Source organism: Oryzias melastigma, linkage group LG14, assembly GCF_002922805.2.
Source record: "Oryzias melastigma strain HK-1 linkage group LG14, ASM292280v2, whole genome shotgun sequence".
Lineage (NCBI taxonomy): Eukaryota > Metazoa > Chordata > Actinopteri > Beloniformes > Adrianichthyidae > Oryzias > Oryzias melastigma.
In genome coordinates, this window is record NC_050525.1 from 8,097,177 (window position 1) to 8,121,612 (window position 24,436).

The following is a 24,436-nucleotide window of genomic DNA, read 5'->3' on the forward strand; positions in this document are numbered from 1 at the left end:
TGACATTTGTCTTTCTTGGTCCAGTTTTTTTGTCTCTCGTTTTTCTTTTTTGTGTCTTCTTTGACTCTAAAATAGATCGGTGCTTCATCTGCAGAAGGTTTCCTTCACTTCAAATTCCTGTAGGGCACATGAGTCAGATTTAAAAATATCATGGCCAAAATACAATAAAAATAATAGAAAAAAACAACTAATTTGATTAATTCAATGTGGAATCAACAAAGCCTGCAAAAGATAACATTATTCATAAATTAAAATGTAATAATCAGGTGCATTCATTTTTTATTCAGACTTTTCCATAGTGATTTCTGATTAAAACTTTCCCCACTGCCTAACAGCGGGAAAAATAATAATAATAAAAGTGAAGTGTCTACAGCAGAGAGAAAAAGGTGCAACAATAAAGTTCTAATTAAATCTTAGTTTGACACTTTTAAATGATCAGTAGTTCACACTTGGAACAGACAATACTTATAGGATAGCATCTAAAAACAAGACCAACACTAAACAAAAAATACAAGAGAAATCAGCTGTTTTCATGATTTAATCCTTTCTCTAAAGCATCTCTAGATTCATTTTTAGATGACACCTTTTTCAACTGACAAAGAACAGGCGACCTCTGAGGAAATTCTCAGGACTAAATAAGGTGGAGGTGTGATGATTTGTTATTTTCAAAGAGGCAAGGACTCCCACTGGCAATCTTTCGGCTCATTTTTACAGTCTTCTGACATGTAAATACGGTGGAATTTGTAGAATATGTGGGCTGGCTCTACTAGTGATCAGATATTATCCAGTAGGCCTTCATCATTATTACATCACTGGCCTGTCTGGCCTGTGGGCCTTGAGTTTGACATAAGCAGTCTTTCCACCACACAGCTACCCAGTCGAATGTAGAGTACAAAAGAATACACAGAAAAAAAATATTGTAATAAATTCAACCTTTGTTAAAAAAAAGATTAATGCTATATGAAAAAAAACTAATTCATTTAACATGGGAAAGCTCCAAATCTTGTTTTTCTAAATACCGATGGAAGCAGGCTTCCAAAGGGGGCAAATCTGCATTGATTCTCAATTTAAAAGTCCAAGTTTACATTGGAAATGTATCTACCAGAATGTTCTTGATCCGCTCCATTATTATGCATTCACTTGCAGACAAATAGATCCATGTACGTCTTTGTTTTGCTCGTCCAGGCTGGCTCAAAATTGTACGACTGGATCACCCTAATATTCCTCGCTATTTTTGTTGCACCACTAATGTTAGGTTGGGGTTGTGAGGAGCTGTAAGCTAGAAGGAGAGCATGTAAACAGAGATCTCTCAGCTATAGGCGACTGGAAAAGGGAAGGGATTGCTTCGTGCCCAGGGCTGGCCTAGGCCGGCTGCATGGCGCCCTAGGCAAACGTCCTTTCTGCCCCCCACAAACACCACAGGAAACACTGTAGCTGCCTGAAATATATTAAAACAAGTATTTATTTAATTTTAATTCTCAAAAATTTAATAATTGTCTTTTTTTTTGCATAATATTTCTCAGTATCCAGGACACAAACCCCTCCCCACCTCTTGATATGATTAGATCAAACTTTTGAGTTATTTTATTCATGGTTTTAATTATTACCTTTTATAACATTTACACACGGAATGAGTGGTGTGTTAAACTGTAAAAAAAAAAAAAAAATTGGCGCACCCTCCTGTAGATGGCGCCCTAGGCAGCCGGCTAGGTCACCTATGCCCAGGGCCAGCCCTGTGCGCGCCCACAACTTAGAGATGAATTTCTAATGAACTCCTGCTGCTCTTCAGAAACTATGTCCTAGAAAATGACTTAGGTTTTTGATTTTGGCTAAAAACTGCATCATCATGATTAAAAGACCACTGGGAACACTTTGAAAACTTTATTAGTTATTGATGACAACCGACAGAGATAAAAAAATTAAACTAGCCATTTTAATTTTATTAAAGTTCATATTTGTGACAATCGCCTCAAGGTTTCAGTTTTCCCAGATGAACATTTTTATTGTCAACTTTCTTTTTGATTTTTTTGGTTTGGAAACAGTACTTTGTGAACAACCAGCTCCATCATGATAAAAAGGCTAAGAACATGTTAAAAACACAATTTTCATTGGAGGTTACTGCTTTTAAAGGCTGAGTTTAGCTGCACTTAGTATCAGATCTTTAACTACACTTCTGCATAAAAATAAAAAAAAACTCCCTGTCTTTTCTATTCATCGTTGTCATTCCTTTCTGCAAGTTTATAAGTATTGAAGTCCCATGGCCACAATCTGGGCGTCTGGGGAGCTGAGAGCAGCAGCAGACCGGCCTGTCAGCAATAAACACTGCGTTGCACTGAAGCCAGAATAGCTTCAGTGCTCAGTAAAAGTATTCACAAAGGTCAGGTGAGCTGGCTTCTGCTCCTCCAGGGTGCTGCCACTTGGCACCTCAAAGGTTAGACAGAGCCCTCTGCATCACCAGAGGCAATGTGAGACCAGAGGAAATGTCAGCAACACCAACAGAACCTCTGACAATGTAAATAGTGGAAGAGAAGCTGCTGTACACAAGCCCAACATGTTTGTTAGTTCAGTCAGATTGAAGGGCAAACTGTCCCGTGGATGATAAACAACTTCAAGAATAATCAAATGTTTTCATCTAAGAGCTCTGAAAAGGCAGAAAATAACATAACTCGATCATCTACCTCCAATTAGGAACAAAATGACTAAATCATGACATCTGCAACGGAGACACGGTCCCCAAGCATTAGCAAACAAAATGGCTAACCAGTGACTGAATCACTCCCTCTGTATCACTTCCCTTCTGTGGCTCCCCATATGTGCCGCAGCCTCCATGGGCTTATTAATCCTCTGAGAGGCAGAGCACAGAGTATGAGTGAGTCCACGCTTCTGTGTTATATCCTGTGGCCAGGCCGTGCGTCTATCCGTGCCCACCCCCACTCTGTCCACGGACGCCATCTGTTTCTTGCCCTGCTCTGGCTTAAGTCCCCACTGACCCTGTAGGGGCTCTTCTGCCCTTCTTGCCATTACTCACTTTAGCAAATATATGCTAAATTTTTGAGCACTTTATAAAATGTATTGACATGGAAATACACCCAAATCCACCAGTTTTAAATGTAACAGGTAGAACCTTTGTTTTTCCAGAGAAAATCACATGTCAGTAAATAATCTTATTCCTGTGCTAGCACAGCTGGAGCATCTCACATGAAGAGTGCGTGCATGCATGGGAATGGAAAACTACTTATCGGTTCGGTTTGTTTTCGGTTTGTTGGAGCAACATTTTCAGTATGGTTGTCATAAATATGGACGGTTTTTAGATGAAGTAAATTTGTGAATGTAAAAATGTGAAACAAACCACCAAGTGGTTACCTTGGGGAATTACCCAGCTAAAAAAGGAGAGAGTGTTGCCTTCCAGATCATCTATCCCCAGGATCCCAAACATTTTAAAGACCATGGACCACGGACCGGTTTCATGTTTCCACGGACCAGCCTTTACAAAACTGATGTGGATTTTTTAAACCTCAACTTTCCCATAACTTTTCAGGATAGAGTTAATCTTAATTTTCTGTAAAATATCTGAAGTGGGTTTAAACTGTATTTGTACTGCAGATTTTGTGTATAAACCATTAAAATATTATGGATAATTTCCTTAAACCATTGAGTCAAAGTACATCTCCACGACGCAAAACACTCTCACGGTGGAGGGATAGACAGCCTTAAGTCCCTACGCTTTGTCCTTAAAAAAACAATTTGGGATACCCCAACCTCTACAAATGTCCCTACAATTGGAGGGCTATGGGAAGCTGGAGGCGAGGAATTTGGATTTGGCCTAAATTGTAGACAGAACTGTTGGCACAGAGTAACCCTGCTTCCTATCACCTGCAGCTGAGCAATTGGTGTATGCATCTCACTCTCTCTAGCTTACAGCTCCCCACAATAACGATAGCAGTGCAACAAAAATGGCAATCATTATTGGGGCTTTCCAGCCGTACAATCTGGAGCCAGATTTCAGCTTAAACGAGGAAAACAAAGGCATACATTAGGGATGTCAAACTCAATCGCACAAAGGGCCAAAATCCAAAACACACCTTAGGTCGCAGGCCGAACAGGATAAACATTTATTGAACACTATAACTAATTTTTAAGGCTTTAAAACTGTAACTTTTTAACATATTTATGAACTAGATATATAGCATTAATTGTGATAATTCTAGTGTGAATGTCAATGCATTTTGTCATCTGCTCCTGATTTATGATTTGAATAAAAGGCATTCTAAGAAATTGAAGTTTAAGCTTAATTTTCCTATTATAACACATCCTTAATCAGAAAAATGCCGCAAGATCAAACACAATTTTAATCAGAGGGAGTCTTTCACAGTCGGATTGTTTTTTTTTTTTTCTTAAATTCACTTTTAGGGTTCCCAAACAGAAAAGTGGAAAGTGTTTGCATTGTTTTCTGGTTTGTTTTGCCATAAAACTGTCTATACACTTAAGTTAAATGTAGTCTACTCCTTCAACAGAAAGATCATTTTGTGTGATTTTAGAGAACACAGAGAAAGACACTAAAATCCCAACATTCCTGTTCCTGTCACACAGCAGACCTGTCTGCTTGTATCGTATGATCCTCCTTTCTCTGAAAGAGAGTTTACAGGTAATGGCTATGGATTGTGGGAAATGAATAATTTAGGAGTTCCATCAGACAGTATCTGCCAGACAGTGTCCCAGATGGTGAATTCAAACCTGATATTGGACTGATATCCAAGGAGGTTGAGCTGTAACTCAGAAGGTCCCAACGAGGCTTTTATCTGCAGCTCGACAGACCCTCACAGTGGAAAATCCAAAACCTGTAGCTGTGAGATTGAATCAGAGCTAGAGTGCACTCTTTTATTCCAAATGTTATACTGCTAACACGTGTGAACATGTGTGCGCTGAGTCGAAAGCAGCGTTTAAGGGACGTTTAGAACCATCAGAATTTAAAAGCATCCTCATACCTCAGTCACTATTGAGCATTTATAGGAGTCTTATTGTTTTTACAAATGTAAGATACATCAGCTTCAGTGATGATGAAACGCTCACTTAGTGACACATCTGTGTTAATAAATTAGCCAAATAAATACCAGTTTCTTTCATAAGTTCCAAGAAATCTTTTTTTTTCCTCTGACGTTCAGTTTAATGTGAAGCTTTTCAAACAACCAGCCTGTATATTGCCTGCTTTCAACCCTAATCCTGTTTGCTAGAACACCATGGGCTGTTTCAAGGTCAAAAGTGCCACTGAAAGCTGCTTGATTCATGTTCCATAAAGCTTCCGCCGAGTGTATCACCTGCCTCAAATACAGGATATAAAAGAAAAGAAAACCATTTTCTTTCAGGAGGTTGAAAATATTGTGTTGGTCCACATAAAAAAATACTTGTAGATGTATTACTTTCATTCATCTGTATTCCATCCTTCCATCTTCCATAGATTAACTCAAGCAGATCAGAGACGAGGGGAATTTCCTGCCCAATTCTTTTCTATTAGAGGGAAACGAGAGGACACTCCTAAACAGAGTAAATAACCTTTACAACTGAACACTGCTAAAAATCATGCAGCTGAAGGCAGAAAGTAATCATCTTACTTTTGCATCTTGATGCTATGAGGTGTATTATCATCGTAATAAATGTGCTTTAAAGCTTCACAAACATTCAGGCTTTTAAGCTTCAAAGTCATTTAAGGAGCAGGGGAGGGAAAAGACTGACTCAGTGCAGAAAGAGTTTCTCCATAGGTGAGTGTAGGAGGATGGTCTGCCTACAATCTGACTCTGAACTCAGACTGTGAGTGAACAAAAAAAGGGTAAAGTGAGCCCTTAGCTTGGTCGGCTGTTGCTGCTGCACAACCGCAATTACTAGGTTTCATTGTCAAGTACACTCTTGTCCAAAAACCTCAGTGACACGTTCGCTGCCGAGAAGTGTGGAGGAAGTGAAGCTTCCTGAGCCGAAAAAAGTCTAATCACTTCCAGTGTTGCTGGCTTAGAAAGTGGGCTCATGGGAGATGATTGTAGAAAAAATAATTTGGATTTTAATGGCACTTAGTTTGTAGTTTAGTTTTTACTTGTAATGTTGGTCCCTGGCAAGGCAAGTTTATTTGTACAGCACATTCCATATAGAGAGGCACTTCAAAGTGCTTTGTGCAAAATGACAGTTTCTTTTTTTTTGGCTAAAAACTGGATAATCATAATTAAAAGACCACTGGGGATGCTTTGAAAATACATAAAAAGATTGATTAATTTTGAATCCATAAAAATATCATTTTTTCCCTTTTCGGTGTCTCTGGGTTGCTGGAGCCTATCCCAGCTACTGTTGGGTGATGGCGTGGTTAGTCCCTGGGGAGTTCGCCAGTCTGTTGCAGGGCCACACACATATGCACAAGTACATGGAGGTAATTCAAAGTCACTAACTCAACTATGAAGCATGTTTTTGGACTGGGGAAGGAAACGGGAGAAAACCAACACAACAGAAGGAGAATGTAAAAACTCCACACTGATTGGTCCCAGTTGAGACTTGAACCAGGGCCTTCTGGAGGCAAAAGTACTGATTCAACAAACTTCTAGAATACCTTTTAAAAAACAAGCTTGATGTACTGGTGCATTTTGTAGAAAGCAAAATAAAAAATATATATTATGTGACAGGTTACAAGTTTGCTTTCTATTTTGTAATCAAACAACAGGTTTCACAAAAATGTTCTCATACTATGCAGTCTTCAGTTTCAATGCATGTCTAAAACAAAAATATATTTAGTCTTTTTCTGACCCATTTATGTTGCTATTGATTTCAGCAGCTGACTAAAGAGCCAGGGCAAAATGAGTGAAAAAAATCAATTTAGTTGAGCCACAGTAAAAATGTGAACATTTACTTTTCTATTTTAAAATGGCTGTGTTAATTTTGATAATAATAATTATCTGATCTTTGGTTATTAATCCGGCTGCACGGTGGCGCAGTGGTTAGTGCTCTTGCCTCACAGCGAGAAGGCCCTGGTTCAAATCCCGGCTGGGACCTTTCTGTGTGGAGTTTGCATGTTCTCCCCGTACATGCGTGGGTTTTCACCGGGGACTCCGGCTTCTTCCCACCGTCCAAAAACATGCTTCAGAGGTTAATTGGTGACTCTAAATTGCCCCTAGGTGTGAATGGGTGTGTGATTGAGGCCCTGCGACAGCCTGGCGACCTGTCCAGGGTGTACCCCGCCTTCGCCCATCAACCGCACCCCTGCAACCCCAAAAGAGAAGGAGCGGCCAAGAAGATGGATGGTTATTAATCCCATATTCAAAAACAAAGAGATGTGGACACAACCAAACAAGCTTCTATCAAAAGCTGCAGGAGAATCACACCATTACTACATTTATTTGCTTCCCCTTTTTGTGTTTCTTAGCTTCACTTTGTTTCCAAGCAATTCAGACACTTTTGAGTGAAGTGAGCATAAAAGCCTGACTGGGATTGTGTCCAGATGCCTTCACCACTCACTACACAATGCGCCATATAGTGTGTTTGTCATTTTGTTTGTAGTATTGTTCAAATCTACAGTTTATAAATCCAATGCCCTAAAAATTTCCCAGAAGTCTCTGCAAAAAAAGAGTTTGCATTGATTGGCGAGTTAGCCACATTACTGTAATTACAATGATCCCTGTTTGCAACTAAAAAAAAAACAAAAAACAAAAACAAAACAGAGCACCATGTACCTCTAAAAATTCCATTGACATCAGTAAACACAACCAGAATAAATCAATTTATAAGGTGCTCCGGATTATAAACCGCAGTGTAATTTTTATGAAAAGAAAGGCTTTTAAATAGTGCGGAAATTAAGGCAATATAAAGACTTAAATGGCGTTAAACTTCTTTCTGATTTCCTTTTGACTAAACGAACACCTGTGATGTCAAGTAGCCATTAATCCACTTCAATCAATACACAAATTAAACCTCAGTCAGCACTAATGTATTTCAGTTAAACTGGTTATTTATTACTTAAAAGACTCAGGAGTTTAGGATTAAACAGTACTGACATGCAACACATGTAAAAACATGCATGATTTTTTAACATCATTCAGAGACCAGTGACTGCGGTGTTTGTTGCAAAGTATCATAAAACCATGCAACAGTTACATTAAAGCTAAAGGGCTGCATGCTCCCACCGACTTGAAGTTGAGGAAAAAGGTTACAAGCTGTTAATTCATGTCTGGCCTGCTTTAAATAGCAGAAAGCTGTGTGGCGTCTGCAGCAGGCAAAGCTGATATAAAACCCCAGTATGCTGTGCAAAGAAAAGATGGAAAAGGTCAGAGCCTGCATCCATCTCTCCACAGTTTTTGCTAGCAGCATCACCTTTTTTTCTTCCTGCTTTTCTTTTTTGTCTGCGTCCTTGGTCTGCTTCCCGCCTCTCTGGAGCGACTAAAAAGACTTCTGTCACTTAGCAAAGAGCAGATGAATCAGTGTCGTCTGCATCTATCTGCCTCCTATTACAAAAAACAACAATACTGATTCTCAGAGGCAGTTTACAAGTGTGCTTAAATGCTTCAAATAAAATCTGAATAATTCTCAGATAAGCACAGCGATGATAGTGAGCAGTTCTGTTAGTCTACCCCTGTGAATGTGTTTTAAATGGGTGAGAGGTTGGTAATTCACAGAGCAAGTCATTAAGGAGGCTTTGTCTCATTTCCTCAAGTGAAAGCTGCTCCGATTCATCATCCTATCTGTGCCTGGTCTTCTTCACCACATTACCCACTCAGGATTCTGACAGCAGTGGAAAAAGGGGCTGCTGGAAGGAAGATTTCTCCCTCCCACTCACTCTTTTGTTTCACTACGAAATCGAGCGCAGCAGCGTGGTTTAGCAGGCCCTCGGAGTGAAACAAAAAAACAAACTCACCTGCTGTTACTGCGGGGCAATGTGCAATAAATCATCATCATCAATAACGCATTCAACGTGTGTCTATAAATAATTTGTGTTGGTTTGGGGTGCTAATTTAAGTGGTCTGTCTGTTGTGGCTTTTAGATAAAGCAAACATTCTAATTATAAGCCAAGCAGTCATGCATTTGCATGGAGGTTAATTAGCTGATGTGTCTTTGTCCTCGACAACACGGGGAAAAATGGAGCTCTTATCTTAGCACTCCTTGCAAAGCACTGAGCTGCTAATGAAGAATACTGACTGAGAAACTGTACAGTCACACGATGAATTCATTACTTTATTTTCATCACAGTTTTGTACCTGGTGCAGTCACCCATCATCATTGTGAAAGCACTTTCAGCTTCAAATTAAGACTTCTCTCTTCTTATTACTCCATGTGCAGTTGAGGAAATGTTGAACAAGACAATGGATAGAATAGCAGGGGAGACAATGTCCTTCTATAAATTAGTCATTTTAAAGACTTAACCATAAACATTTGTCACCGGAGTTCCAGTGTTTATGTTTCTTGATTTACACAAAAGTGTTAAAGGTTGAAAAGTTACAGTATGTTTAATATTTTGTGTTTAAGCACCACCAGCGACGCCTCAGGTGTTAAAGGGTTAAAGACCCACTCCATTGAAAATTGTGTTTTTTACATATTATTGTAGCATTTTTATAATGATGGGGGACATATTTAAAGGAAATTAAGCTCAAGCTTTTATTTTAGATTATTTCTTTATTCAAATCGCTGTGTATGTTTTAGTTTTCCTCATCATCTGGCTCAAAACTGTACAGCTGGACAGCTTTGATATTGCTCCCAATTTTATTTGCACTTGTAATTTTAAGTTGGGAGTGTGAGTGGCTGTAAGTTTGTAGAACAGCATATAAACTGAAAGCTTTCAGTCTGCTACAACAAAATGGAACATTCTAGTAGATATGTTAATAAACCAATGACAATATCCAAAGAATACATAAATTCCTGCAGCCCGCTATTAAGAATGGGTGTTTTACAAAATACACAATATTATATATATAATGAGTAGAAGACAAATTGACTATACAGAAATATTGTTTGGCCTGAGAACAAACTATTATTTTCTCTGTGAGATCCACTGGAACTCATGCAAGCTTATCAAAAGACCCGAGGACAAGGTTTGTCCAACATGTGTAATGACCATGCAATGCCTTTAGTGAAACTCCATCCCAGAAGTCTGATTCACTACTATTATAAATACATTGCCAGTACACTTCAAAGTATACAAGTTTGTGCCCACCAGAAAAATGTATTTATTAAGGTTTAAGACCACAACATATTTCATGTTTCCAATATGTATTTGTGTAGCAAGTTCTATTCAAAGCATGTTCAGGTAGTATGGTTTATCTTGTGGTGGATGGGTAGTGGCTCCATTTAGATGGGTGATTCTGTAATTTTGTTTCATTTCTACTACCTTTAGCAATCATAACCTCGTGTAGCAAGAGGGTGTATAGATAGAAAGTGAAGGGGGAGTGTAGTTGCATGATTTACAATGGTGGAGTTAATGAGTGTTGTGTTAAAAAGTGTGTATGAGCGGTAGATGTGTGTTGTGACAGTGTGTAGACGAACTAATGCATGCAAATAGACCGGCTGTAAATGAGATAGATGCGCTAAATGTGGAATAAAGTTCTCTCCAGCTTCTCCGTCACTGTGACAAATATAGCAAAAATGTGCAAACTTGTGAGCTGCAAAGTGATAGTAAAATTATAAGTTAAGCATAAATGATAAATAATTACATAAAATTACTTTTATTACTTGAAAATTATATATTTTTTTTCATTTAGACTTTTTTGATTAGTGAAGCTTTTTTCTAATCTCATTCAAGGGCAGTTTTGATCCATTAAAATTGTCTACATTGCCTTTAGAAAAACCTCTATATCACTTTAAGCTCTGGGCTACAAGAAGCTTTCACTAGTGAAATTGGAGGTGCTGTGTAGAAAGTTAAAGTATTAAGTTGCAATAAAACCTTAGCCGCATGTTCTTTTAAACTGACTCACCTTCACAAACTTTATAAAAAGTAATTTTTAATGAAACAACATTCATGTCTCCTTCAGTCTATAATGTAACAGCATTGCATCGTGGGTTGAAAATATGAGTGCTCTTCAAATAGATCCATAATTACTAAAACTACATTAATATGATCTGTTTTGAATGGTCATATAAACACATGTCACATGTCAATCAATGTATTAGTGGAAGAATTGATGGACTGTTTTAGTATGTATGTGTGTGTCTGTGTATGAGAGTGTACCATTGTGTATGTAAACTTGTAGATGTATGTATATGTGTACATGTAAATAGTAATAGTGTGTATTGATTTTTTACCTTCATTAAGCCCCATTGCGCTTTACAGGTGCAAGTCCTACGCAGGCATGAACACAAACACTCACACACTGATGGACACAGTGCTGCCAAATAAGCCGCTAGCTTCGCCTGACCATCAACAGATGGGGAGGTAAAGGGGAAACTGAACCTACAACCTTTCAATCTCAGGTCAACCACTCTCCACTGTGACAAAACCACACTATTGTGTGTATGTTTACACACATTTATCCTTGTGATATCAATAAAGTTCAATTCATTGTTTTGGGGTGCAAACGTGCGTGTGTGCAGATGTTTGTGTCCCTGTATAAATACGTGTGGGGGTGTGTTTGTTTGTGTGTGTGTGCATATAGATATATATATATTTATGTATGTGTGTGTGTGGGGGGGGGGATATATGTGAATGCGTGGGTGTGTTTGTGTATAAGTGTGTGGATATATGTGCATGAGCATGTATGTGTGTATGTGAATAAGTGCGTGTCTGTGTACATCTGTGTGTGCGAGTCTGCACACATGTCTGTGTATGTGGAGTTCTTTTTTGTGAATTGAGAGCAGCAGATGGTTTCATGTGGAGGGTGTGTTGGGTGTGACAGCTGCTGCTCTCCTCATTCTTCTCGTCTGTACGGCGTGCAGAGCCACAACTCCAACCTGAAAGCCACACCAGTCACCTGATGAAAGTGGACACTGATCTGCTCCATTATTCAGCACAGACTGGACGCAGCAGCACGCTCCGCCCAGCTTTAGCCATTCTCTTTGGCCTTAAAACAACAGTTTATAATGAATGGATCCACATGCGGTGACATCTTTCCTAAATAATGAGGGGGAAAGGCCTGATGATTTGAAATACAGCATTTTTTGACACCTCTTTCTCTCTCATTGACTCGTCTCACCCCCTCCTCTCTCCTTCCCTCCTCTCCACCCCCCCTCTAAGAAGGAACTTCAAAGCAGTTCTGTAGTCTGTGGGATAAAGGACGGGGATCCCGAAGGGGCTGCGGCGCACATACATACGCGCACAGAATTCATGCAGAAGCTAACAAGCTTTGGCCCTTTGAGCAGCAGCTATCTGAGACCGTCATAACTTCAAATGAGCCTTTCTTCTCGACGCCACTGACTTCGATAACGCGCTCTTTTTAGGCCGTTTTATTCTAAAACACCTTGTTGTCTCACATACACAAACACACACTCTCATCCTCCAAACTTGATGCAAAGCAAGGCTCCAAAAAAGTGAGAGCAGCAGATTTCTAAAAAAGAGGAAACAAACAAATAAATGAAACATCTCTGCCAACAGACAGCATCCCTGACAAAGACACCTCCCTCAAACTCAAAGACGAGCTGGCTTAAATTATTTAGATGAGAGCTTGATTTAAATTTTACTGAATGCTTTTATGCTTCTTGATGAGGATGAATCTGGGGCTGAGCTGCCTTTGATCGGAGTTGAAGCAGGCCTTGCCTTGATCTTCTTTAATGCCTCTCACAGTCGGGCTGACTTAAAACCTGACGTTACATTACAGATGTAGAGATTTCCAATCCGAGGAGCGATAAGAAAAAGATAATTATCTCTAAATGTCAAGCATGATGTTGAAGAGAAGAGGTGCAGAGGGGTGACAGGTGGGGCGGGGTACGCTTTGAAAAAGTGAGTGGCAAAATTAAAGCCTTTCAGTCTAACATCAGGACCACTTTTACTGCGCAAACTGACACATAAGGGATCAGTAAACTATCAGGGCGAGATTTAACACATTACCACCCAGGGTCTATGGCTCATTATGTATAAGTGTAAATGTGCAGTTGGTAGAATAAAGCCTAAAGTCTGGTTTGCACTAGTTTCCTGACTAAAATTGAACTTTCAGTCAACAAGCATTTTTTCAGTTAAACTTTGGTCACGTGTACTTGCATAGCAGTGATGTGCAGTTAAGGGAGGCACATGAGGCACAGCCTCAGACACATCTATTCTATGATTGCTTTTTTCTGTTTGAGTTTTTAACTTTTCTTTAATAAAAAAAAGTAGCAAATTTATGAATTTCCTGTTCATATACACGCGACAGCGGCAGGTGACGCATGCTAATTCTATGCTATAAGCTATATTTTCTAATTACTTAATTTGCTTATTTCTCACCATCTGTCTGATTACATTGATGTTTGTGACTTATTTATTCTTTTTATCCGCTAAAAATCCCAATTAGAAATACAATAATATGCCTGGCTCAATACAGAGGGCGCTGGTGAGCCCGAAGAATGTGACACCGAAGATAAAGAATAATAGAATTAATGGTAGCAAGTCAAGTCTAGCTGTCTACTTATTATTTATTATTGTTTAGCATAATTTTCTAAATGGAGGATTACATGTCTAAACTAAATTCATGGAGTCTCGTCGCAGGCAGTGATCTTCATTGAAAGAGAGACTTTTAAAACTGGAGAAAGAAAAGGAAGACTTCTACAAACAGGTTATTTCACTTTCTTCAGAAGGAGCTGCATATAGATATTTATAACAAAAGGTAAGTTAAAAATAATTAATTTTTTGATTTTTTTTCTATGTTATACTTCGTAAACAGAAGAAAAAATTTGAAATGAAATTTTAAACAAATAACTAATGGCTGTCAATCAAATGTTGAATAAGCTACTCTGTAGGAATCATAAGTTTGTAAATCTGACTGATGATGTCAGTGCTTCACCAGCCATGAACCTCACCGCATGTCACTGCTGTATGAAGGGCTGACCCGTACGAGTGTTGCAGGGTTTTGGGTTGTCTGGGCCAACACAAGGTTCATCCCCTTTAGAGGCATCATGAAAATGGAAGGTACCATTGTTGGAGGCATAAGTTTGACACACTTTTGACGTACAGATGAGACTGTCATACTGTGTGTGCCCTTAAGCTGCTTTCTATTCATTAGTAAGATGTGGGCACTGGCTGCTTACTGGTCGCACTCAAATGCAGAACACACAGGGTCTACAAGTGCTACGCAAGTCCCCCGACTATCTAATTTCCTGAATTCTAATTCACATAAACAGCACTAACTGGCTCCTTATACAGTACGCAGGCTGAAAAAAAATCTGTACAACGTGCCTCATGTGTTTGTTAAAAAAGATGTTTGAATATTTTTTCCCTACAGGCTCCACAAGGAGTCTACCACCTTGATATTACATGCGGGCCGCCATACAAATTTTCCATTTTTTTCTTGAATTTTGATTGAAAGTTAATATGTGTATATACTAAAACTAAAAAATGTTGAGTTTTTATTGTAAAAATGTAGCTTTTGCTGTTATTTTACAGCCCATTCCACCAATTGGTTGATGTCCCTTAAAGAAAAAACAAAACTTAGAGAAATGCTGCGTTCATGTGGTGTTGGAATGATTAGAAAACTGACTTCGGAAAACACAAATGAATGTAAGAAAAACATCAAATCTTCCAACACCACATGGATGCAGAATAACTTTCTGCACATTGACAAAGGTCAATGCATCTTTAGTGGACCATCTATGGGGAGAAACCAGTTTTACTGGTAAAATAAAAGATTATGGAATTAACTCAGTTTGGCGGGCCAGAGTAAATCGTTTAGCAGACCACATATGGCCATAGTTTTATCCCACGTGGACTAAAATCTTACCAGCAGAGCGATCTGAAAAGAATTTACATAAAACTGTGAACATTGAACACATCTTAGAAAAGATCGTTGTTTTTACGTTGACGTGGCAGGTTTCCTAGCATGATTATAAAGCAATATTGATGTTTTTTTTTCAGCTTTATGAATAAATGAATCTTGATGAAGTTCAGATTAGGAGCTCACCAAAGGTGGTGTCTGACCACTCAAATTTAAAAAAACTGCAGTCAAAAATCTGTTTATTTTTTAAAGCTTGTCACACTGCATCACTTTAGATTCCATGAGCATTTTGTATGTGACATCTACAGTATATAACAATAAAATGTCCACTTGTGACAGATGAAAACTGTTAGTTATCCCTCTATGATCTTCCTAAAATCATCTAAATTAAAGCTAGATAAAACATTTTAAGGAATAAAAAACATGTTTACAAGGCTGATCTTTAAAAAATATTTTATCAGTAGTATACTCATTGTCTTTAGTTTCATGTAGTTTTCTTAATTTTTTTAGCTTGTCATAATTTTACGAACCATATCAGAGACTTTTTAAATTCTTGTACCAGATTTTCAGATGCAAGAAAAGGAAAAAAATACATGTTTATCTGTATGTATTAATAAACAGATATATGTTTATGAAATAAAAATCAATCACACTCTTTAATGCTCTTCATTTTCTGCCAAAGTCTCCTGTTTCTAATCTTTCAACGAGCTTCCAAACAGCATTTCTTTATGCTTTATGGAGGGCTTTTAGAGTTCATTAGTTCAGTCTTTATACACAACCATCTTCAGAGGGAATAAAATGGCTTCTCTACGGTGGATCTGTTAAACTCCAAGTCTTTTATGTTTACGTGGTTCATAGGTCAGTGTTAAGTGGCTGTACTGTATAAGAAAAGTGAAGAAAAAAACAAGAGAAAATCAAAGTTATCAGGTAAATGAAAACTGAAAAGAAAAAAAACTGAAAGTCCTTCAGGAAGCCAATAGAACGGTTAATCACTTTAAAAGGTTACACGAAAGCGTGGCTTCCTGAAGACTGAATATGCCAGAAAACATGATGTAAAACTTTGATTTATTACTGTGAAGGTAGTTTTGAAAGGGAATCTACACTATCTTTTGACAACTTTTCAAAATTAAACCCATAGTTACATTCATCTGTACAGGTTGTAGAGAAGAGCGGCCACGTCTAAATCTACATTCAAGGTGCTTACAGACTGGCTTCATCGACTTGCATTCAAGCCCCACTTTCAAAGAAAAGTCTGTGCAAACACACATACCAGAATTTCAGACTTCTGTGTTGGGAATGCTTGTGATCGAATGTCACTACAAAAGCTTTTAAGCCCTGTTGCGAGTTCTTTGCACAAATTGGTTGTTCATTGATTGTGCACTGAAAGTTCATCCATTTGAAAATTTTCACGCTAAAATGCACCAACGCAGTGGGTAGTGTCTGTTTACTAAACTGAAGTAGCCTACATTGTAAACATGATCACAAAGGAGAAATTAATGATTGCAGTTTTTGCCTGGTCGTATTAATATGACACCAAGACGGACATTTATTGAAACAAAGCTGTGAAAACAAAAAGCCTGGAGCAGGATTTCAACCACTTTGACTTTTCACTCCGAGCCTCTACCTATCGTAGGTTCTGCACAAGTACTAATACACAGTAAAAACACGAAAGAAGAAGAATCACCTTCCTGCCGCTACCTGCAAGTCTGGCGCTGGTCCAGTGTGAACACCACCTGCTGAAAGCGCATTCATAAAACCGCGTACTTGAAAGCGTGTTATTGAACACACCACACGTGCTCAGTGTGAAAGCAGCAACACACCACCCTCGACAATGCACACAAGCGACCACTTTCAATGAAAAGTCTGTGTAAATCTCCGTAAATATGCATTTCTGGCTTCCGCAGTTCGGCATGTTTTTAAAACCGTTTTCGATTGTATGTACAAACTGCTGAACGCGGATTGAAAGTTAAACCAGGTCGAACTTTGACCAATCAGGGAATCGACCTTTAACAATGGCAGGAAGGATGGCTGGAAAGATGGGACAATAGAGCTGTGAAAGAAAAAGCCTGTAGCAAGATTTGTGAGATTTGAACCGCTTTCACATTTCTCTCCAAACCTCTTTGTGGTGCCGTACATGCGCTAGTAAACTGTAGCAAAAGAAAAATAAAGAGATGATTGTTTATCCAGTGTGGAAACCATGGACTAAATGCGTGTTCAGGAACCCGCGTTTAGTAGGGCGGGGTTGATAAAATCGATGTGAATTGATGTGAATCGATCTAAGCTTAATAGATCAATAATCGATGCATAAAAGTAGAGATTGATTTTACCCATAATACTAAAATCCACTAGCTTGATACTAATGTACAATGAGAATTCCCATAGGACGGCTAATGCTAACGCTTGGTCAACCTAAACATACATTGCTGACTATATGAACATCTTCCGCTCCAGGTGACTCCAACCACATATTGATGTGTGATTCCTTCCATGACAAATGTGGACAAAGGGCGACAGGATTTAATGTCTGACATGAACATTTGTGAAACTCAAAAATCAATGATAAAAAAAGTTCAGTCCACTGTCTTGTGCGGTCCAGATGACCCCACTTATGTAAACAAGCCAAGGAGAGGAGAAGGGTTACAAACTCACAAACAGGAATTTTCTAAACTCTTTTAAGGAAATATTTTTAAAGAAACAATTTGTACTATAAAGCCCCATTCTTTGCTCATACTATCTTCTTCTTCTGGAATAAGGTGTAATGCTATTTTGCAATCACCACCTAGTGGTCAAACTGAGATGCCCTCCAGGAGAGGCAGAATAATTGTTGGAGCTTCTCCGTTTGAGAATCCATGTAACATTGCATGCTATTAACAATCTCACCTACTTCACCCGTGTTTACCCTTACATATTTTTTAATTGTTCAGTACAACTACAGCTTGCTCATAGAAAAAAAATGTGCATGTATATTTTTACTCTACAAGCTCACTGAGTCATCTATGATCTTAAGATGTCATGCCCTGTACAGGTTTGCCCATTTTTCCCCCTGCAGAGATCCTGTATCCACCCGTAACGGCAGCTGTGACTAAGCTTGTAAGAAACGATGAAGGTGTCTCTTAATGACAGGATAGAGATGTGCAAACGGTTACTCTATCACTTCGTATTTCCACTACCAATCCGAGATCCGTCACTGTGAGTCATTCTCTGTAGTTACACAAGTCTCCAGCAGCTTCAGTACTGCAGCACAGAGCGAGCCACCTCACAGGGATGCAGAGTGAGCAAAAATAACCTAATCTCCCATAAAATGTTGTACTGGAATTATACAAAACAAAGTGGAGATGATGATGATGCAAGTATTCCACTGCAACACGGAGAGAAACGAGAGGAAATCACCAAATATCAAGCAGCAGACAGCAGGAATGAGAGTTCTTTTTCATAAAGGATGGATTAAAACAGACGTGTCTGCTCATTGGGAGGGTGCACAGGCTGGGTGTTTATGAGGATGATTCAGCTAACAAAAAATAATGTGAATTCTGCACATGAATGTGTTTCTGCAGGTTCATGCTGTCAGAGCAGCAGCGCTGCAACGTCCTGCGATGAAGACATTCACACTGATCATTACAAGACTGCAGTCAGAACTGTTTGTCTTCATTAGATGTTGTCATCGAAGTGATTCATTTATATTCAGTATTTTGTTCTCGTCTCTTTTAATAATATTCAAGTGTGTGTTTAACATTTTGAAGTTTTTCAGAACCAAACAAGATTATTTTAGAACAAAATAATTAAGAAAAAATTCAACCAGGGGGTTAAATTGTCAAGTGAAAGGGAGTTCTTCTGCAGTGAGCTCCTTATTTGGTATAATTTAAAGGATAAAATCAGTTTTTCAGTCTGTCCTATACCAAAAAAATCCACAAAATATAGCTGCTTGTTGATACCACACAAGACTTTTTAAAATTTTGCTTCTGAGCTCTTATCAATGGGTTGTGACTAAAACACTCGCAACTTTGGGTTTCACAGGAAATTGAAAGTTAATTGAATGACTTCTACAAAAACATGTGTTAAAAGTCAAGGCCCGGGGCCGGATCCGGCCCTCTGGGTAATTAAATCCGGCCCTCCAGATCATTTTATTTTATTGTTATTAATGGCCCGCTGTTATCTTGCGCTTATTTGTAACTTGTATAATTATAAAAATATATATTTTTATGCAAAGTAAAATACTGAAAGTTATTTAAGGTTTAAGTTGATTTATTCTGGAATAATATTCCTGCCTTTTTATTATTCATAATTATGCTAAAAAATTACAATTTTAAAGTTTTAAAAATTGGCATTCTGCTATCTTTTTTGGACTATTTTGGCATTTATTAAGAATATTTTAGGCTATTTCAAAGTTTAGCTAATATTTCAGCAACATGCTAGCTGTTTTGTCTAATTTAGGCTTTTTCTGTTTTTTAGGCTATTTTGAAGTTTAGCTATTTTTTAAGCTGCATACTAGCTGTTTTGACTAACCTAAAAAAAATTTGTTGTTTATGCTAATTTAGCATTCAGATAATAGTTTAGACTAGGGCTGTCAGATTTGTCGCGTTAAAAACGCGTTAATCCGACATGTGCTTGACGCCGACAATTTTTTTGACGCATTAATCGCTGACTTTCTCATACGTGCCTTTCCATACCGCGCCCGGGCGTCCCCCCTTTAACTTACCGGCTGCTCTCACGAGATCACGGGCGGCTCTCCAACCACTGAGCTGCGAGCTAAAACTGGCCGGCGCTAGGACCTGGAGAGCTCCTGCACCCTAACTCGGCTCCGGTTCGCGTCCAGTACCACGTCTGGTGGTACTGGCTTGCGTCTGGCGCCGCGTCCCGAGAGCTGCGGACCCCCGACGTTCCGAACAGCAAGAGCACCGGGGGACATTTTAAATGTTCTGGAGGTTTAAGCGTGATCCAGCCCCAGCATAGCGGTCTGTCTGTCTGTCTGCCGGCATATTCATGGCGTGAGCTCCGCTGGACACGTCACTCCATCGAGCTGCAGCCAGAGAACGCAGCGGCAGTAACAGACTGTCAAACTATCCACAGTGTATCCCGCTTTTCTCAATCATTAATGTTTTAAAAAACAAAAGTTAATTGGAAATGATAAATCTCTATTTCATTTATTACTGTAGTTCAGCAGAGGAGGAAAAGATTTGGTCCTGACAAAAAATGAACATGAAAGTGTTATGGAAATTTTATTTTTGATGTTTTTTATTTTATTTTACTGAACGTTGATTGAAGTTTTGAATTTAAAATGCCCTTCACTTGCACTTGGGCTTTTGTTAGGCATTTTATGTTACAGCCTTTTATTGTTAAGAAAGTTTATCTCAATACAATGTTACAAAATAAAGTAGTTCTGATGAAAACTATTAATTTTGCCATTCTTGTTTTCATAATTAATGTAGAACTGCTAAATTCCACGAAGCACACATTTTTTTTTCCTTGAAAAAAGGCCACATATGAATTTGCGATTAATCGCGAGTTAACTCTGGACAATGTGATTAATCGCGATTAAAATTTTTAATCGCCTGACAGCTCTAGTTTAGACACCTCTGTACAAAAAGCTGGCTATAAAAGAAAACAGATCTAATGTTTTTTAAAGCAGAAAGTTTCCAAAAAAGTGAGTAAAGATGTAAGTCACAAGCTAAACCAGTCTCTCAAACTGCTCTTTGACTGGAAATATAAAGCTAATATTTTTGTTTCTTCATCTTCCAGCTCTTTGTGACATCGCTCTCTTTGGAAAGCCAGAGACTCGCCTGCTGTGCTCATGATCAGACCGCTCTGTGGGACACTGAGTAGCGGTCGTCCCATTAAACTTGGCAACCACCCTCACATGCTTCCAGTGCATCCTCTCCACCCCCTCCCACCCTTGGGGCTTCGCCCTTCAGAGGAGCTGAAGATGGAGGAATTAGGACAGGAGGAGGAGCAGTGTGTGTGTGCTTCTGCCAGCCAGACGAGAGAGGAGAGGAGCACAGGGAGCCATGCACTAACCGTGGTGGCTGGAAGGATCACTGAAACGCTGCAGATCGGTGGGACGGCTTGGGGAGGGGTGGGCTGTTCCCGCTGAATGTGGAGCAGGAGGGAGGCTGATGCTTTGAGGATGAGGAGCAGCAGAGGAAAACAGAACAGAGGCTGGCATTTCTCCCTCTCCTCTCAGCAGCCACATAATGCAAGCTAATCCCTCCATCAGCCTCTTACCTCACCTGGGCCCCACATGCCAATGGCAGCACTGTGACAAAATGGAAGACTGCTTTTAAAGATACATTTGAGATTTCAGCTCAGACACTCCAGGACTCTCAAGTCCCACGGATGCAGCAGAGGATCCAGTCCTCCTGCCACCACCCCACAAACACCGCTCTGATTACTTATTCATGGGGTGCTCGTATGGCAATCATTGGCCATGTAGGCGTAGATTGCAAGGCTGCTTCATCTTAAAGCACAGCAGCATGATACATTGTGACTTGGGGCAGCAGCTAACGATTGAACCTCATTTATTTGCTTGTTCAGGAAATTACCAAAGAACACAGAAAATAATCGCAGCCCATTTTTCAAAAGCACAACCAAACAACGATCGTTGCTGCTTTTGACTCAAACTGCTCATGAAGGTTGAGTTCCTGGAAATACCGTATTTTCCGGACTATAAGTCGCGTTTTTTTTCATAGATTGAATGTCCCTGCGACTTATACTCCAGTGCGACTTATATACGAATTTTTAATGAGATGAGATATGGACCGTAAGTCTAGAGTGCCCTCTTATGGTGATCTATGCAATTACTTTATTTACTTTAGTTATTCAGACGTGACACAGAGGACTAAGAATTTAAGGGATTTAGTGATATGGAGTGAGATTGCGTGCAATTAATTACAGTAAAGATACAAAGTTGATGAGTTCTTGAGGCTATAGTTAAATAAAACTGTTATGTTATATAAATGCTACACCTTTTCGTTTTTTTCATGATGCTAATATGTGAATATGTGTTGACACATATTCAGCCTGTTTTCTATTCACTTATGAATGTTATAACTTACCTTCCAGGATGATGTAATATCGTTTTTTTCAACCAGTTTGTAAAATAAATTACTTGAAAAAAATGCGACTTATACTCCAGTGCGACTTATGTACCGGTATGTTTTTTCCTTCTTCATTATGCATTTTTTGGCCCCTGCGACTTATACTCCGGTGCGACTTATAGTCCGAAAAATACGGTAATCATTTTAACAGTCATAGCACTTAAATACAAACTCTGGGTTCAGTCTACTTTAGGATAGAATCTAAGGGGCTTTTCTTTTGGGAGAAATGTATTTAACAAAATATGGGAACAAGAACAGACATTTCCTCTTGAAAGGCAAATTGTAGTAACAAAACAGACAATAGACTGTATGTATATGCACGCTTAGTAACACCAATGAGTCTAGTATGTTAGTGCAACGATTCAGATAGCTATAGAATAAATAACAACTAAACTCTTTATATCACTTTAAATCCCTAAATCTGTAAGTTCTTCTTCCTCTGTGTCACTTTGGAACAACTTCATCGAGCCTATCATAAAGACAGTGCTTCTTCTTCTGTGTTGTCAGTAGGAGATACTGATGCACAAACATACACTGCCCTCTAGTGGTTGTTACTTTTTTTTATATATATCGAATATAAGTCACACCTGAATATAACTCATACCCCTGGTCAAACTTATACTCCAAAAATGACAGTATGAGTTCATAAATGTGTCAATGGAACTGGACATTTATTTTTTATCGAAATTACATTTAGTTTATGATCGTCCCAGAACCTGCAAGTCCTCAGGTGCAGGTCAGTGAGGAAATGTTGCAGTACTGTGTGTCTCGGATGTGGAACGGCCTACTTGAGGAGGTGAGAGCTTCATCTACTGTCAAGATTTTTAGGAAAATAAAATAAAAGTCATTTTTTTAGCTCAGCTCTTAAGCAGTTTTTACTTTCTCTCATGTTTTAATTTGATTTTATGGACTGTTTTCCCCCAATTTTTACTATTAGTAAAGAAGAAATTTGAGCAATAGGGCTGTGTGTGAAGAATTGATTAATCGATCTGAATCAAGTCCAGGATGTTAGCGAGAACCTCCAAGATTTGCCGGCAGAGGATAGAAAGTGTTTGAAAAAACCAGAGCGATTGAAAGTCGATGCTTAAATGTGTGAAATTATGTGCGAAAATGTAATCTGAATTGAATTGAATGAATTAAAAAAAATAATCGTGAATTGAATTGATTTTTGAAATTATTGGTGATACCCAGCCCTATTGAGGAATATGCGTGGATAGTGTTGCATATGAGGTGGCTAGCAGTTCAAGACATCTCTCCACTTTCTTGTTCCTTTTAAAATGGGATTTAGGGGCAAATATAAACTATGATTTTTATTCTTCCTGTTATGATGATGGGTGGATTTGGATGTGTTCATGTAATGGTTCTCTTCATGAAAGGAACAAATAAACAGAACGGACTTTTGTCATTTATTTCATGTAAAGCACATTCTGCTGAAAAAGTGCCCTAGAAATAAAGTTCAATTTGAATAAAATGAAAATTTAAAAAATTAAGAATAAATCTCAGCAAATGTAGTTATTGTGTAACAGCCCCATACATGCATCTTTATTTAATTTAATAGTATACTAGTCCTGAGTGTTCTGCTTTATAAAATAGACCCTTCACCTAAACTTTACAAAGTAAACCAAACAGTTCCAACCTGATCACAGTTGAAGAAAACAAGTTCCCCTGAGAGGAGTAAACACTCTCTAAAGGGGGATGTCAGCCTTTAAACACTGGATAATCCCACAAATCGGTACATTAAATGGAGGCGGATTAATTTAACAGAACGCCCTTTAGTTCACACAAATGGCTGCAGACGTATTGTGAGTCCTGCACCCGAAAATGACGGACACAGATGGAGACAAGTGGGCCCAGTGCAGCAAAAAGCCGAGAGCTACAAAAACTGCACGGCGAGCAAAGGCTGCCCAGCCGGCCACGACACGGTCCCACGGTGGAGCCAAAGTGCTCCTCTTTGTCTCTGCCAGACTAACCGAACGACTATAATATGTCACAAAAATACTGCATAAACACCTCCTCAATGTAGATATTCGGTTTTGATGAACCAGGAAGGGACGCGGAGCGTGTTTTTCTTCGGGGATATCCGTTATTAAAGCTCAAACTTGATGCCTAAGCTTGTTCGGAAACTCTTACCTTCCCGACGGTCTTTTCTCTCGCCGAGTTCGTCGTTTATCGTCAATTCCGTGCGCGGTTTTCAGGATTTACTGGGATAGGAAGCGGGGCGTGCGCCGTGGCTGGTGGGGAGCCGTGTTTTCGGTCCCTCCTCGGCGTTAGCTGGCCCGCTGCATCCGCTCGGTTCGTGGTGCTGAAGTGGACAGCGCACAGAGGAGCTCTGGGAACAAAACCCCTAAAGCTGCGCTTCCACGACACACCTGCGCAACAGCGCCCTCTGCCAGGCGGGAGGAGTACTTACAGCATTAGGTGACCCTCTGATCGTAAGAAAACTGAAACAGGAGGGATTCTCATAGTTTCAATTTTACAATTTTACATGGGTTA

At 39.1% G+C, this 24,436-nt stretch overlaps 1 protein-coding gene across 3 annotated transcripts in view; it reads right to left on the reverse strand.

The window, feature by feature from the left end:
- srrm3 (serine/arginine repetitive matrix 3) overlaps positions 1 to 24,428 on the reverse strand; it is a 105,227-nt gene extending 80,799 nt beyond the window's left edge. For all 3 annotated transcript variants that reach the window (XR_002917881.2, XM_024261664.2, XM_024261665.2), the window contains exon 1: positions 24,074 to 24,428. The gene's annotated coding sequence lies outside the window, so the exon portion shown is untranslated. The remainder of the gene's footprint in view (positions 1 to 24,073) is intronic.
- Between the last annotated feature and the right edge of the window lie 8 nt (positions 24,429 to 24,436).